The sequence below is a fragment of the Myotis daubentonii genome, chromosome 18, assembly GCF_963259705.1.
Source record: "Myotis daubentonii chromosome 18, mMyoDau2.1, whole genome shotgun sequence".
In the NCBI taxonomy this organism is placed as follows: Eukaryota; Metazoa; Chordata; class Mammalia; order Chiroptera; family Vespertilionidae; genus Myotis; species Myotis daubentonii.
The window spans coordinates 24109513-24125833 of record NC_081857.1 but is presented as its reverse complement, the minus strand read 5'-3'; the positions used below and the strand labels follow the sequence as shown (position 1 = coordinate 24125833).

General features: G+C 41.6%; 1 pseudogene; it reads right to left on the bottom strand.

The window, feature by feature from the left end:
• Window positions 1-4469: 4469 nt before the first annotated feature.
• On the bottom strand, window positions 4470-10997 carry LOC132221103 (small ribosomal subunit protein eS4-like; annotated as a pseudogene).
• Window positions 10998-16321: the final 5324 nt, after the last annotated feature.

Below are 16321 nucleotides of genomic sequence, written 5' to 3'. Positions count from 1 at the left end.
AAAAATGAGTGGGGCTAGCATGACCGACCGGGTACTAAGACCCCTCACTTCAGGGATGAACAAAAGCAGTTCTCTCTCTGCCTTCATAAATCTCAGCTGACCTGTTCAAGCCAAATTCTCCAACTGGAGCAGAGCAGAGGTCAGCTTGACATAAACTGACAGACTGGAGGCCCCTGCAGATTTATGTAGGTTTGGGAAGATTCTGTTTTTTCTTCTTTCCTCCTTTTTTTTTTTTCCAAACTCCCATCAGAATGCCATAGGGAGTACTGGATATGTCCCAGGAGCCAGGCAGGAAACAACTGGCCTTAATATGACAAAATTAAATTCAGGTTTATTAACTAGTGATCTGAATTTACATCCGAATGTTGCTACTCCGGTTGTGTCTGTGTGGGTTGAACACATGTAACTGATATATTTCTTCTGCTATTTCACAGCACTAACCAAATAATGGGTTCACTGTTCTTGTTGAATTTTTAGCTAAGGTGAATGGTACATTAGTTCAATTTGTTAATGTAATAAATACTTACTGTGATATTGTGTGTGTGTGTGTGTGTGTGTGTGTGTGTGAACAGAAACCATCAAAGGCTGATCCTTTAAATATCTTCCACTCTGTGAAGGGAGCTGAAGCTTGTACATTGGCAACTCTGACATAAGCCTGAATGCTATAAAATTTCAACTGGACCATGAAGATGTAGAGAGGAAGGAGAGTACATGCAATGTAGATGGAGGAAGCTGTATATGACAAGGCACAGAGGCAATTAAGCCCATACGTTTATGGGAACGATGTCATTCATTCATTCATCCCATAAATATTTGTAAAGTGCCTACTGTATGACAAACACTGTTTTAGACCCTAGAGATCCAGTGCTAAGCAAAGAAAAATCTTTGTTCGCATGAGGCTTACATTCTGAGAGGTAAGGGACAGACAGTAAACAAATCAATTAGATAATTTCAGATAGTGTAGGTTTTATGAAGAAAACAACACAGAGTAATGTAGGGCATGAGTGGACAGGGAGGAGTTTACTTTGCAGAATAAGGTCTATGATAGGATTGTGGAATTGAAAACTAGAAAGGTCTGTATTGGGGAGTCCATGAAAAATCTTGAATGTTAGTCCTGGAATGTTCATCCCTGAACTGAGGGGCCATTTCTAGAAAATACTAATTACTTTAATTTTTTTTTGTGTGTGAGCCCCCCCCCCTTCCCTCCCAACCCCCCACCCCCACCCCCTAGTGCCCACACAGTACCTGTGAGCCCCCCTTCCCCCCCAACTCCCCAACCCCCTCCCCCTAGTGCTCACTGTACCTGTGAGCCCCCCCCCAGCACCGCCCCCCCCCGACACACAGCCAGACACACATCGCCACCCTCATACGTGCTGTGTGACTCAGCCCGGACCCTCCCCACTTGGGAAAGCCTGGCTGCTGGGCCCCCGCAGCTCCCCGGCCACACCCCATCCCGCCACCCGCTCAGACCCGGGACCTTACTTTAATTCTTGACTTAGCGAGATCTGGTGCTCACTTTTCTGACCAATGATGTTTTCCACACCATGTATAGAGGAACACTTGCATTCATGCTTGGCAGCTAAGTGGACCTGGTCATTCTATTTTTGGGCACTATTACATCTTGAGTCATTTAACTTTATTCAGCTTTTAAGGACACAGGAGGTTAATCTTTACAAGCTCATCCAGGAGATTTTAAAGATTTTTTTTAGTTGCTCATAGAATATTTTCAAATCACATTTAAGTTAGTTTATTATTTTTCCTGGGTTTCACTAACATTACTTCTCATCGAAGCCTATCCACACAGGAATCTACAAAGTTTAACCATTTTCTGGAGGATTTTTTTTTTTTTGTAAAAATGACAAAATAGAATTTTAAATAAATACGTATGTAATCTCTTTACATCTATAACTAAAAAAGAAAAGTAAAAAATGGACCTATCTCTAGTGGTATCATTTTACATGCAATACAAATAAAGAATATTTTAGTTCCCAAGGAGAATTTTTAAAGAAAGTTTTAAGTATGTATGCTGTAGTAGAAACACTTGTTATTTGAATCAATAATATTTTTCTTGATAACCCCAAAAACTATTAATTAAACACTATTAGCCTGCTGTAGCTCTAAAGATCTACTAGTATACTTCTCTTACACTATCTTATCATTCATACAGCTTGTAGGATAACTATCTGGAATATATCTTATAAGAACATAGTTTTCACAAATTGCTGGGGGGTGGGAGTAGCTGGGGAGAATCAACGGGGGAAAAGGAGACATAATGTAATATTTTAAACAATAAAGAATTTAAATTAAAAGAAAAGAAATTGGAGAGTTTAAAAAAAAACACAAAAAGAAAAATAAAGTGAATGACAGCAGAGAAATAGGCAATATTGAGATCATTCCCTGATAAGGTATTAGGAGGGAAAGGTCTGAGAATGGAGGAGTGTGACTGGATTATGGATCATATTAAGGAAGAAAGGGAAAAACATGAAAAAATAAGAAAATGGGATGGGAGAACATTGTTCTGGTGGCCAATAGCGACACACGACCCCATGAAATCAAGCCACAGTAACACACTTGTTAATTTTGCCAGTTTTACAGAAACTTCACTTATAAAATTGAACACTAAAGTATAATAGGGAAAAAAAGCTATCATGGTTTTTAATAAAATGATAGAGTGCACTTTTAAAAAGGAATAAACAAGGTTAATTTTAAGGTTGCAAGGGTAGATTGAATGCAACCTCCAAATTACTGTGCTGAGTTATTACCCTTCTTAATTTCTTTCAGAATATTTTTTTAAAGACTTCGTGGATGGTGAGAGATGTAACACAGCAGAGTTTACAGTGACCAAAGCCTCGGGACTGTTTGCCAGGGAAGCAGTAAAGAGGCAGATAAAAAGAGAAGACAGGAATCGTATATGTAATAGTCAGCTTGCTGCCACAACAAAATATTGTGGACTGGGTGGTTTAAACAACAGAAATTTATTTTCTCATAGTTCTGGAGGCCAGAAGTCCAAGATCAAGGTTCAAGATGATTTGGTTTCTGATGAGAGTTCTCTTCCTGGCTGCCTCCTTATTATGTCCTCACATGGCCTCTCCTTGGTGCATGTGCAGGGAAGGAGGGAGAGGAGAAGGGGGAGAGAAACAGAGTGTGCCAGCTCTCTGGTGTCTCTTCTTGTAAGAACACTAATCCTATTGGATCAAGGAATCAGCCTTATGACTTCCTTTAACCTTAATTACTTCATTAGAGACCCCCTTCTCCAAATACAGCCATACTGGGAATTAGGGTTTCAATATATGAATTGTAGGGGCCACAAACATTTAGTTGATAAAATATTTTAAAAAAAGGAAAAAAAATTCTAACTGAAGCAGAAATTAGTAAAGTTTTACTACAACTGAACAGTAAATTCTTGAGCTTCCTGGCACAGAAGGCAAGAAGAGAAATGTAATAGGTAGTGTGAATGTAAGTCGGTGGTAATCTCTTGGACATCTTAAGCCTTATTTTCTCTTATTGTGTGTTTCTGTTTGTTAAGGTAGTTTCAGACATTGACCAGTAAGGATGGGGGTCAGGGATGGATGGATTTTGGGGGCTAGAAAGTCTGTTGTACTTCATCTCACATTCCGTAGATTTTTTTTTCTACATAGACGGTTGACTTCAAATATTGCTTTGATTTCTTGATGCCTGGGTGGAAGATTCCAGGAAGTACATGTTCTGGACTGGATCTGGGTTTATAGCCACTAGAATGAAAGATTGGGCTCTTTGAACTGTCAGTGCATATACAGGTTTTTTATTTGTTTGCTTATTTGTTTGTTTTTTAAAGTGGAAAAGTCACAGATCCTGCAAGCAGATTGTTTCAAATCTCGGGGGGAATTATAAACCTTATTGCTGGTTCAAGTTAATAATATACTTTTTAACAAAAGTGCTAAGGATCACTTATGTGAATGCTTTTGTATTTTGTATAAATTTAAGATGATTTTATCCTGAAAATAACAAATATCTATGGGATAATTTGAGGTGGCTTATTGGTCACAAAGTATGTTTGGCATTTTACGTTAGTTGCTCTGGGTTGGTCAATATAATGTTTATAGTGGAAATGGTCAGAACATGATTTGAATGATGACTGCATAAATAATTAATATTTAGTTCTTAAATTACTGGTGCCATTTTCAATTCTTTTAATCCTCACCTGAGGATATGTTTATTGATTTTTAGAAAGAGAGGAAGGGAGAGAGAGAGAGACAAGAGAGATCAATTGTTTGCCTCCTGTATGCACCCAAACTCAGGGTTAACCTGCAAAATCTAGGTTTGTGCCCTGATTGGGAATCAAACCTGCTACCTTTTGGTTCAGGGGATGATGCTCCAACAAACTGAGCCACTCAGCAGCCAGGGCTTGTTTCTTTAAAAATTTAAATTATGTCATAATTGTCTTTACTTAAGTACAAAGACCCTAACAATCATGTCACCTAGAGATCATTTCACCCGCCGCTCTGTTTGGCTGTCAGTCTCTTGTCTCTCCTTCAGCAGTGGTGAGCTGGATCCATTTTCTTCTGGGAAGAGAAATCAATGGTTCGTTGCCTTTGCCAATAACAAAGATGTTGTCTTTTGTATGAACTCATTGAAAGAACCAGGATGTCTCTCTCTGTTGGTGATCACACCAATTCTTTCCAGGTTAGTACCTCAGGTAACCACATACAGGTTCCCTGTGAAATCAGTAACCTTTACATTTTCCAAATCAACCTGAATGGCGTCATTCACCTTGCTGAGGGGATCAGGGTAGCAGTTGGTGTGAGCATCACAGGTTGCCAGATGAGGGATTCCCCTTGTGTCTTTAAAGATCCTTCTCACTTTGCACAACTTGTACTTGGCCTCATCAGGTGTAATACGATGGAAAGCAAAGCAATGTTTGGTGTTATAGAAGAGACTGAAATTCTCAATTCTCTTTGGTCTTGTCAATGCTGAGTTATCTGTTAAACCAACCGGGTAGGCTATATCATTTGCACCCTGCCATCAACCTTCATGAACTGCTGCAGACAGATCTTTACCTCATCTCCTGTCAGAGCATATATAACTCTGTTTAGAAAACAATGAAAGGGAGACATTCTCTTAGATTGTGGGGACTGGTAGGTGGACGAGAAGCAAACACACTGGTCAGTTTAATCAGCATCCAATACTTTGGAGCTCCTACACACTTCAAATGTTTGTTGGGACTGGGAGCCACAGCTGCACTAGCCACAAAAAGAAAATTTTTGCCCTAGCCAGTTTGGCTCAGTGGATAGAGCATCGGCCTGTGGACTGAAGGGTCCCTGGTTCGATTCTGGTCAAGGGCACATGCCTGGTTTGCAGGCTCCATCCCCAGTGGGGGTGTGTGTAGGAGGCAGCCAACCAATGATTTTCTCTCATCATTGATGTTTCTCTTTCTCTCCTCTCTTCCTCTCTGAAATCAGTAAAATATATTTTTTAAAAAAGAGAATTTTCAATTCTTTTCAGCTTGTTTAAACTTTGTGTTCTTAAATCTACTTTGCTTCCTCAAAATAGTAGAAAGGGAAAAAAACAATTCCCAAGGTCCTTTCCAAATGGCAAATTCAAGATCAGTGTATAAAAGTAAAACTGGTAAAACAAGTACAATGTAAACATACACGTTTTATTCATTAATCCTTTTGCTCGTTTATAATTTGCCCAATTTTAAAAAGTATATATATTTTTATTGATTTCAGAGAGGAAGGGAGAGAGAGAGAGAGAGAGAGAGAGAGAGAGAGAGAGAGAGAGAAACATCAATGATCAGAGAGAATCATTGATTGGCTGCCTACTGCATGCCCCCCACCGGGGATCGAGCCCGCAACCCAGGCATGTGTCCTTGACTGGAATCGAACATGGGACCTTTCAATCCGCAGGCCCACACTCTATCCACTGAGCCAAACCAGCTAGGGCTGACCAATTTTTATTGAGTACCTTGTACATACCAGAGTATTGTTAGGCTCCAGATAAAATCTGGTCTCTTGGAACTTTCATGCCATTAAAATGCAGGGCTGTGTGATTTGGCTGCCACCGTGCAGATATGCACAAAGTTACTGGGACACTTGTGGGGGGTCATCTTTTCTAGATGAGAAACTTTGGATTGGTTTCTGGAGAAAGTGGTCCAGGAGTTGAAATATGAATAGGAGCAAGTCATGGAAAGGGCAGGGAATTCCAGAGGTGACATTATATGTATGGGAACAGCTGGTTCTAAGGCAAAGCAGCGAAAATAAGTGATGACTTAGAGCACGACACGTGGCACAGTGGAACACAGAGTGACAGTGTGAGGCAAGAGGGAAGGCTCTGATAGAACTTTGCATGTTATACTAATTTGGCACCTTCTCCTAAAAGCTCTCCTGAAATCTTTGAGGGATTTTAACCATTGGGGGAATCAGATCTGTTTTTTGAATGACAGTACCATTAGGAAGGAGTATGGCAAATGACTTGAGGGTGGGGTGCAAAAGTCCCAGTCTGGGATCCAGTTAGAAACTGTTGCAGTAATCCAGGCAAGAAGTGATGAAGTCCTGAACTAGACAGTTAACTCTTTCCCAAAGACATAAAAACAAATCTCTTACACAATATTGGGCCAGATGCTTTAAACAGTTATTTAGAGGAAAGCAGATAATATCTGCCGGCAGTCAGAGCTAATTTATTTCTTTCTTTCTCATTAAAACCCCCCCACAAACCTGTCAATGCAATTTCGAAGCTATATGATATTTAGAACTCTCTAAGAAAGAACAACAAATAAGCAGATATAAATCATCTATGCTTACAAATAGTCTATTTTTCAGGCAATCCTCTGCAGATTAATCAGAACCAAACTCATACATTTTAATCATAACATGTTCTGTTATCTGCCAACGTATTTTCAAGTCTATGCAGGTATGACCATATGCCACGATGGACAAATGAACTGGGAAGATCAAAGCTATTTGATCTGGTTCTGTGATTTATAATTTCCAAATCAACATGAAGAGAAAATAGCAGGCATCAAACATTCATCTATGCTTGTACCAGGTCATACACTGTAATTCTATCCAAGTGCAAGTTTCCATGGTAAACAGGGCAAGACTTGCCAACACTTCACAGGTTTCCAAAAAGCGGCTATGTCCCTCTTGGGAGGACTTTGTAACTGGAAAAGAAAATCTTCACAGATGAAATGTCCAGCAAAATAAAGTCACAGACTGTATTTCTACAGCAGGCCTCTTGCCAGATGTCTCATCAACAAGTATGGCGCTGGCAGTGACCCGTTCTATGGTAGAGGTGGTAGAATGCTCCCGCCAAATCTTGTTTTCATTTGCTCACAGCTTCCTAGAAAAAAAAAATCCTATTTGAGTTGAAATTTTCCACGTTTCATCCTAGTCCAAAGGTGACTTAAATTTTTTTTTTTTTAAATTGAAGTAAATTGAAATTTGTAAAGTTTATAGTCATTTGGGGAGCTTTGTGTACACAAAAATCTCACTGGGTAACACCAAAAAAATTACATTTTCCTTTTCCTTGTGACTTTTGGAAGACTAACTCCTTTTGGCTGTTTCTTTCAAAAGGATTTAACCCTAAGTTACAGGGACAGAAAACCAAATTTTTTTTTCTTCAATTTACTTAAACAGATTTTTGTCCATGAAGAACTAATAAAATAAGACTTTACCTATTAAATCCACTAATATTTTTTTTAATTTAAAATATTCTTGCATATATCTATGACAGAAAAATATTTTAAATTAATTAGTTTAATTCAATTAAATCCAACAAATCTAACTACCAGGTAGTAAGGTGCTAAGTGAATGCTCAGTGTTTGAGGTGTATAAAGCTGTATAAAGCAGTTCCTATCTTCAAGGAATGTATTATTTGGTAGTGAAGATGAGAATAATAAAATGGCAATAATGTAAGTCAGAATACAATAAGTGTTACAGCAGAGGTATAAGCAAAGTCATGTGGGACCATAGAATTGGGAGAAATTAATGTTGATTGGAGGCTAAGAATAGTTTATCCTGGGTTTTGAAAGTCAGAGAGTGTCAAAGATCAGTGGGTTGGGAAGGCCATTTCAGACAAGGGTCTAGTGTGAGCACAGACTCTGATGTTAGAAATGGGACTAATCAGGGCTGTGGCCAAGTAGCTCAGTTGGTTAGAGCATTGAGCCTATGCAGCAAGGTTGTGGGTTTCATCCCCAGGCAGGGCACATATAAGAAGCAATCAATGAATACATAAATAAATGGAACCACAAATCAATTTCTCTCTCTCCCCCCTCCCATTCCTTTCTCTCTCTAAAATCAACAAATACATATTTAAAAAAAGAAATAAGACTAGTCAGAGTGGTTGGAGTGTTGTATATGACAGAAGAAGGAGAACATAAAGTTAAGAAAAGTTGAAAAGTTAGTCTTAGAGTTTCTCAATGGGTATTCTATCGGTATGTTGGGGTGGATGGTTCTTCGGTGTCTTAGGGAGTGTGTATCCCTGGTCCTAGCCTTCTAAAAGCCACTATTGCTCTATGTTGTTTTGATCCTTGAGAAGAACTCCCCCAAATTTTCCAAACACCCCGTAGGTGTCACCTTTGTAGAAAATGTCTGAGGGAGTCTTGGATACTGAGTTTGGGGGCAGTCCTTTATTCTGTAGGTGATGAGGTCTGGCTTCTGACCAGACCAAGGGCATGATCTGAGTTGGGGTGCAGGACAATAATTTCTGGAGATTGAATCAAAGGAGAGAAAAATTGAGAAGTAGGCTAAGCAATTCAGTCTATTGCAATAGCAGGCAAGAGTCAATGTGGACTTGAACTGAACAATTTCATCACTGTCATGTCTGAAAACGTTTTAATAGACTTTTTTTTTAGTTATTCCTTGTGTCTCTGAAACTCCATAGTACTGCATTGCAGAACTTTTTGTGCTGTAGCTGCTTTCCTGTTTTTTTTCCTTTCCTCAAATTAATATCATATGGTAAATTCAGTATTACAAAAACAGGATTTTTAGAGGGTGATCATAATACCCTTTCTAATTATAGAATAAACACATGGGGGATGGAAAGCTCTATTTAAAAAACAAAACAAAACGAATGATGTTTCTCTGTTTCATTTAGATAGTGTTTGGGTTCCATCACTTCTTGAATTTTTTTTTCTTTTTTCTTTTTATAAAAGAAAGCTCTGTTGACAGTAGATTGAATAGTTTTGAATCCCAGATGTCAGTGTGGTGGAAACTCAAAGTGAATAGGCAGATGGAGTTTGTCAGAAGCACCAGTCATTGCCAAAACAGAAGATGGTGCCCAGGGCAAGATAGGCACAGAGGTAGCATGGCCCCTGTGAGGGCTCCAGACGGTGGTGAAGGGCAGAGAGTGGCCCTCAGCACCATTTTGTAGGTATCAAGGGTGTCCTGACTCCCAGTAGCAGCTGTGATCACACCTCGTCACGTGTCCCTCTTTCCCAGCTGCTGCAGTATTGTTGCCTTCTGGTTTCCCAGAGGAACTTTGGAAGGGACTATACTGACAGATCAACCACAGATATGTTATGCTTAAATTTTCCCTAAAAAAAACCCTCTTCAGGAAACTTTCAGGTGGTTTTTCATTTGAAACAAAATGGGATTTCAAGAACATTAAGCAGCTGAAAACTTGTACCACATCTATGCAGAGGCCCAAGAACTTGAGATCACAAATTTGAATCAGATCCTATTCATTAGTGAGACGCTCATTCTCCAAACCCCATCCTTTTAGCTCTATTTCTATGAGAGGTTTCTAAAACTGGCTTGGGCCTCCACTCAGATTTTCTGAGGTTATACTCCTTCAAGTTTTCTGGTGCAAAATTGTTAATTTTGCTCTTCATTGAGGAATTTACTGAAAAAATAATAACAACAATGTTTTCCATTTTCCTGGTACTGTATACCTGTTATAAAGCATTTTCATATATATATATATACTCATTAAATCCTCTGAAGCTCAGAAAATTAGGGGACTTATACAAGGTCACAGAATGGAAAATCCAGAACTCAAGTCCAGGTCTTTTGATTCCAAGCACATGCTATTCCCTCTAAAGTTTGCTGTTCAGTGATCAGCACTTTGGTCCTCTGAACTGACAGTGAAGAGGGCCAGAAGTGCGTCTGAGCAATAAGATTTCCCAGTTCTGACCTAGGGTCTGCTGCTTTGAATAACGAGGATCCATTCCATGGGCAATTTCTAGCACTGTCATTTAGAAATTGCTATTGATGGCACCAGCTTTTGTGGGTCATGGTCCTCAGTGGCAGGGGAAGCCAGTGGCCACAGCTCCTGTTGACCAGTCCTCTCTATATAGCCACATGCTGTGACTCTCAACAGCATTTGCTGCTGACCATGGTAACTCCCAGTTGCTCCAGTCAACAGTTCTCAAAAGGCCCTCTGGGTCATTCCAGAGTCTCCTGCTTCCTGGAAGAGTTCCATGGCAAGCAGACAGCACAACCTCAGCCCCACCTCTAAATGCAGAGCACAGTTCTGTACTCCTCAGCTCATCAGAGGACTTCCTCAAAATTGACCCCCTAAGTGACATAGGGGACGCAAGACTCTAAGGGCTTGTAACTTCACAATACTAGGTTCATGAGAACTATCTTTCTCTTGCTGCTTTAAAGATTCTCTCTTTGTGTTTAACTTTTGATATTTTAATTATGATGTGTCTTGGTGTGGCCCTCTTTGGATTCTTCTTGTTTGGGACTCTCTGTTCTTCCTGTACTTATATGTCTTTTTCCTTTACCAGGTTAGGGAAGTTTTCAGTCTTTATTTCTTCAAATAGGTTTTCAGTCCCTTGCTTGCTCTTTTCTCCTTCTGGTACACTATGATGTGAATCTTGTTATGCTTGATATTGTCCCAGAGGCCCCTTAAAATGTCCTCATTTTTTAAATTATTTTTTCTTTTTGCTGCTCTGGTTGGGTGTTTGCTACTACCTTGCCTTCCAAATAGCTGATTTGATCGTCTAATTTGCTGTTGATTCCTGTTAGTGTATTCCTCATTTCAGTTACTGAATTCTTCATTTCTGACTGGTTCATTTTATGGTTCCTATGCCTTTTTTTATTTTTCCTATCTCTTTGTTGACGTTCTCACTAAGTTCCTTGAGCATCCTTATAACCAGTGTTTTGAACTCTGTAGATTGTTTGCCTCCATTTCAGAATGGAAATCCAGAACTCAAGATGCTTGCCTCCATTTCATTTAGTTATTGATTTCAGAGAGGAAGGGAGAAGGAGAGAGAGATAGAAACATCAATGATGAGAGAGAATCATTGATCAGCTGCCTCCTGCATGTCCCACATTGGGATTCGAGCCCGCAACCCCAGGCATGTGCACTTGACTGGAATCAAACCTGGGATCCTTCAGTTCCCAGGCCGACGCTCTATCCATTGAGCCAAACCAGCTAGGGCTCATTTAGTTCTTTATCTGGAGATTTCTCCTGTTTTTTCATTTGGGACATGTTTCTTTGTCTCATCATTTTGGCTGCCTCTCTGTGTTTGTTTCTCTGTATTAGATAGACCTGTTACATCTCCCAGCCTTTGCAGAATGGCCTTATGTAGTAGGTGTCCTGTGTGGCCCAGTGGCATAGTCTCCTTGATCCCCTGAACTGAGTGCTTCAGGAGTATCTTTTGTGTGGGTGTTTGTGTCCTCCTGTTGTAGTTGAGCCTTGATTGCTGTTGGCATATCGGTAGGTGGGACTGACCCTCCGGCTGGCTGGCTAGCTGTGAGGATTGGCCGCGACCCCATGGAATCAGATTCACACTACCCAGCAGGGTCTGGTGCCTGCCAGGATCTCCCTTTGGGTGTGTTACTTATGAAGCTAATTGGGGGATGATTGGTTGTGGTATGAAATCAGCCTCCAGATGTATTGGTTCTGGAGCCTCTTGAGAGGGAGTTGGTGCAGGTCAATGTCAGCTGCTGCCTGTGATAGGCCTGGATCTACCTGTTAAGTGACCTGGTGTTGGTGGCTGCCTATGCTGGGTCTGGATGTGTGTGGGAGGAGCCATGCTGAGAGCCAAGGCTAACTGCCATCAGTATCAGGCCTGGGGCTGGTCAGTAAAGGCCCAAGGCATCCCGGAGACCTGCTACCGCCTGCAGGTAAGTGTCAGTACTGACAGCCTTGGGAGGTATGCAAGTTGCGGCAGGCATGGTCTCAGGGAGTCAACAGGGTGGAGCTGTGGATTTTACCAGGCTAATGCAAATTCAGATTTGGTCATTTGTGGGGAGGGCTTAACATAGGGACCATGGTGGTCATCCCTTCAGCCTTCCCCCTGAAGCCATACAACTTCATTTCTCCCTGTGTGCATCTGGCATTCTCTGAGCTTGATGGAATTTCTCAAGATTTTTAAAAAGAAAAACTGCAGTGCAGACTCAGGATGGTTATTCCTGAAAGAGCCTCAAACTCTGCTTGAGTTGCCTAGGGGAGGGTCTCAAGAAGTCATCAGTGTGAAGCTAGTGGAGTTCACCAGGCTACTGCAGATTCAAATTTGGTTGCGTGTGGGGAGAGCTCAACACAGGGAAAGAATGCACCTGTTGGCAGCATGGGAGGAAGGCTCAACACGGACAATGGTGGCAGTCCCTCTAGCTCTTGCTCTAAAGCACACAATTCAGTTTCTCCCTGTATGTCGCTGGGCCCCTCCTCCGCCACCCCCACCCCCAGCTACTATCCCTCTGCCAGAGCCCAAGGTGAGTGCCTGTGAATGAGTTTGTATGCTAGCCCTTTAAGAGGATGCCTGAGTTTCCAGCAGCCTTTCATCTCACCAGAATGGTCAGGAATCCCTGCTGATTTTTACAGCCAGATGTTATGAGAGAGCCCAGCATGGGGCTTATCAGGAAGGACCTCTGCCCCTGAGATTCTCAATTGCCACATGTGGGTGCAGGGCCAGCCTGTTTGTCTCTACTCCTCCTACCACTCTTGATGTGGCTTCTTCTTTATAATCTTAGTTATTGGACTTCTGCTTAGCTAGTCTTCAGATGATTATCCAGGTTTATTTTTCTATAATTTATGTGGTTGCGGGAAGAGATGTGTGCAGCTTACATCCACTGACGACGACTTCTTCTTCTTCTTCTTCTTCTTCTTCTTCTTCTTCTTCTTCTTCTTCTTCTTCTTCTTCTTCTTCCTGTCAATCCTCAACAGAGGATATCTTTTTCCATTGCTCTTCAGAGAGAGTGGGGAGGGAGGGAGAGGGAGCAAGCAAGACAGAAACGATATAAGAGAGACACATCTACTGGTTGCCTCTTGCATGCGCCCTGACTAGGGCCAGGGAGTGAACCCAGGCACGTGCCCTTGACTGGGAATCTAACCCAAGACCCTTCAGTGCACAGTACAAAGCTCTAACCACCGAGCATGTGTAGTATACAGGCAGGCTGTACCTGGGGTGGTGCTGTGGCTCGAAGGGTGTCTGCTGAGTGAGTGGGGTCCCTCTGGCAGGTGGGGTCCCTCAGCCTGGACTGCAGGGATCAGGTCAAAACTGGCTCCCAACATCCCCTGAAGGATCCTGGATTGTGAGAGAGCGGTTCTTGGGTAATGCACCTGGAAATCTCTGGTTCCGAATGCGTCACCCAAGAACTGCCACTGCCAAGTCACAGTAGCTCAGCAGCTCCTGCATTGAGCATCTGCCCCCTGGTGGTCAGTGCACAACATAGCTACTGGTCAGAACGTCTGTCCCCTGGTCATTATGCATCATAGCTACTGGATGGTCGCTTAGCCTTTTATATATACTAGAGGCCCGGTGCACGAATTCATGCACCAGTGGGGTTGCTAGGCCTGGCCTGTGGGATCGGGCTGACACCAGCTCTCCAACATCCCCTGAGGGGTCTTGGATTGTAGAGGGTGCAGGCCAGGCTGAGGGACCCCACCAGTGCATGATTGGCCAGCTGGGGAGGACTGTGGGAGGGCTCTAGGGCATGTCCGGCCCATCTCACTCAGTCCTGATAGGCCAGACTCCATCAGCAAGCTAACCTACCAGTCAGAGCATCTGTCCCCTGGTGGTCAGTGCTCATCATGTGACTGGTCAACCGGTTGACTGTCTGCCCTCTGGTGGTCAGTGCATGTCATAGTGAGTGGTTGAGCAGCCTTAGCATACATTAGCATATTATGCTTTGATTGGTTGAACAGCTGACCAGTTGATTGGACACTTAGCATATTAGGCTTTTATTATATAGGATGGCTAGCAAAAGTGTGAAGTTGGCAACATTCAGCTCTGTGTTCTCTCACATGGTCCTTCAGAGATCTCTCCCATCCTATACCCCCTGCCCGCCCCCAGTTATTCCTTCTTGTCTCTCTCTCCCAATTCTTGCTTTTGCTCTCAGCCTGACACCAATTCATCTTTAATAAGGTTTTAGCAAATAAATTCCCCTAAGGACATTTAGGACTTTGTGGCTTTGGGAAAACCACTAATTTCTCTGAGTCTGTTTTCTTGTTTGTAAAATGAGGATAATGTGACACCCCATTATATAAATAATAATAGAACGTAACATTTATTGCTTACTGTGTGCTTGGTACAACTTTAAGCTCTTTATAAATATGAGCACATTTAGTTCTCTTAACAACTTTATGATGTATGTGCTACAATTTTATCTCTATTATATGAATGAGGACTCTGACAGGGTTACATATCTAGAAAAAGGGGCATGATTTAAACCTTGATATGACCACTCAAGCTCTCCTCCTTTACCATTATGTTGCAGCTCCTATCGTAAATGTAAGAAATATTCAATATTATGTGATGAGAAAACTTTGGATAAAAAATAGCTTATCTAAAAAATAAAAAAATAGCTTATCTAGTGATTGAGTCTGTGTGAACCACCTATTTATAATATTGTGTTTTAACATAATGAAAAGTGTATTAATGAGCCATCTCAGAACACCAAAAGAAAGAGAGAGGACTAGAGAGAGAGAGAGAGGATGAGAGAGAGAGAGAAAGATAGAGAGAGAGAGAGAGAGAGAGAGAGAGAGAGAGAGAGAGAGAGAATCAGCTGGAACATCTGACTTCTGGTTGGTTTCCTGCTCAGGAGTTTCCTAAAAGTAAACTTAATTATAGTGTTGATATTAGTAGATTGGAACATGGGACTAGCTTGGAGTATATTGCCAAATGGACCAACCCTTTTCAGGTTGATCCCTCAGTAGCCAGAGGCAGTGGAAAGATCTACTTCATTTCTTGGTAATCAGCCTGTTTGATGGAAGGCAGGGCTAAGTCCAGGAAATGTAGAAGACCAGGAATCAAAGGAGTTGGACTCCACTGCTGGCTCTGTTACCACCTGGCTAAGTGACACTGGGCAAGTCACAGAATCCTTCCAGGTGCCAGCTTTCTCTGTGGTGAGGCTCAATTGAAGTAATGGAGGTGGAAGTTGCTTGAAGGCTGTAAAAGCCTTTGAACATAATTGCTATGCTTTATATTTATATTAGTGACAAACCCCTGATATTGACATTGTGGAATATGTGAACAAAGTAGCGTGGTTTAGTGAAAATTACAGTGTCTCCAAGACAAGTGATCAGGGTTCCAGTCATCCTCCAGCTCCAGCCTGCTGCATCAGTTTTCTTACATGAAACATGAGGGATGTGTGTGGAGGGAGAGTTCTTTTTTTTTTTTTTTTTTTTAATTAAATCTTTATTGTTCAGATTATTACATTTGTTCCTTTTTTTTCCCCCCATAACTCCCCTCCTCCCAGTTCCCGCCCCACCCTCCGCCCTCACTCCCCACCCACTGTCCTCATCCATAGGTGCACGATTTTTGTCCAGTCTCTTCCCACATCTCCCACACCCCTTTCCCCCCCAAGAATAGTCAGTCCATTCCCTTTCTATGTCCCTGATTCTATTATAATCAACAGTTCATTCTGTTCATCAGATTATTTATTCACTTGATTCTTAGATTCACTTGTTGATAGATGCATATTTGTTGTTCATAATTTGTATCTTTACCTTTTTCTTCCTCTTCCTCTTCGTAAAGGATACCTTTCAGCATTTCATATAATCCTGGTTTGGTGGTGATGAACTCCTTTAGCTTTTCCTTATCTGTGAAGCTCTTTATCTGACCTTCAATTCTGAATGATAGCTTTGCTGGATAAAGTAATCTTGGTTGTAGGTTCTTGGTATTCATCACTTTGAATATTTCTTGCCACTCCCTTCTGGCCTGCAAAGTTTCTGTTGAGAAATCAGCTGACAGTCGTATGGGTATTCCCTTGTAGGTAACTGAGTTTCTTTCTCTTGCTGTTTTTAAGATTCTCTCTTTATCTTTTGCTCTTGGCATTTTAATTATGATGTGTCTTGGTGTGGTCCTCTTTGGATTCCTTTTGTTTGGGGTTCTCCGCGCTTCTTGGACCTGTAAGTCCATTTCTTTCACCAGGTGGGGGAAGTTTTCTGTCAT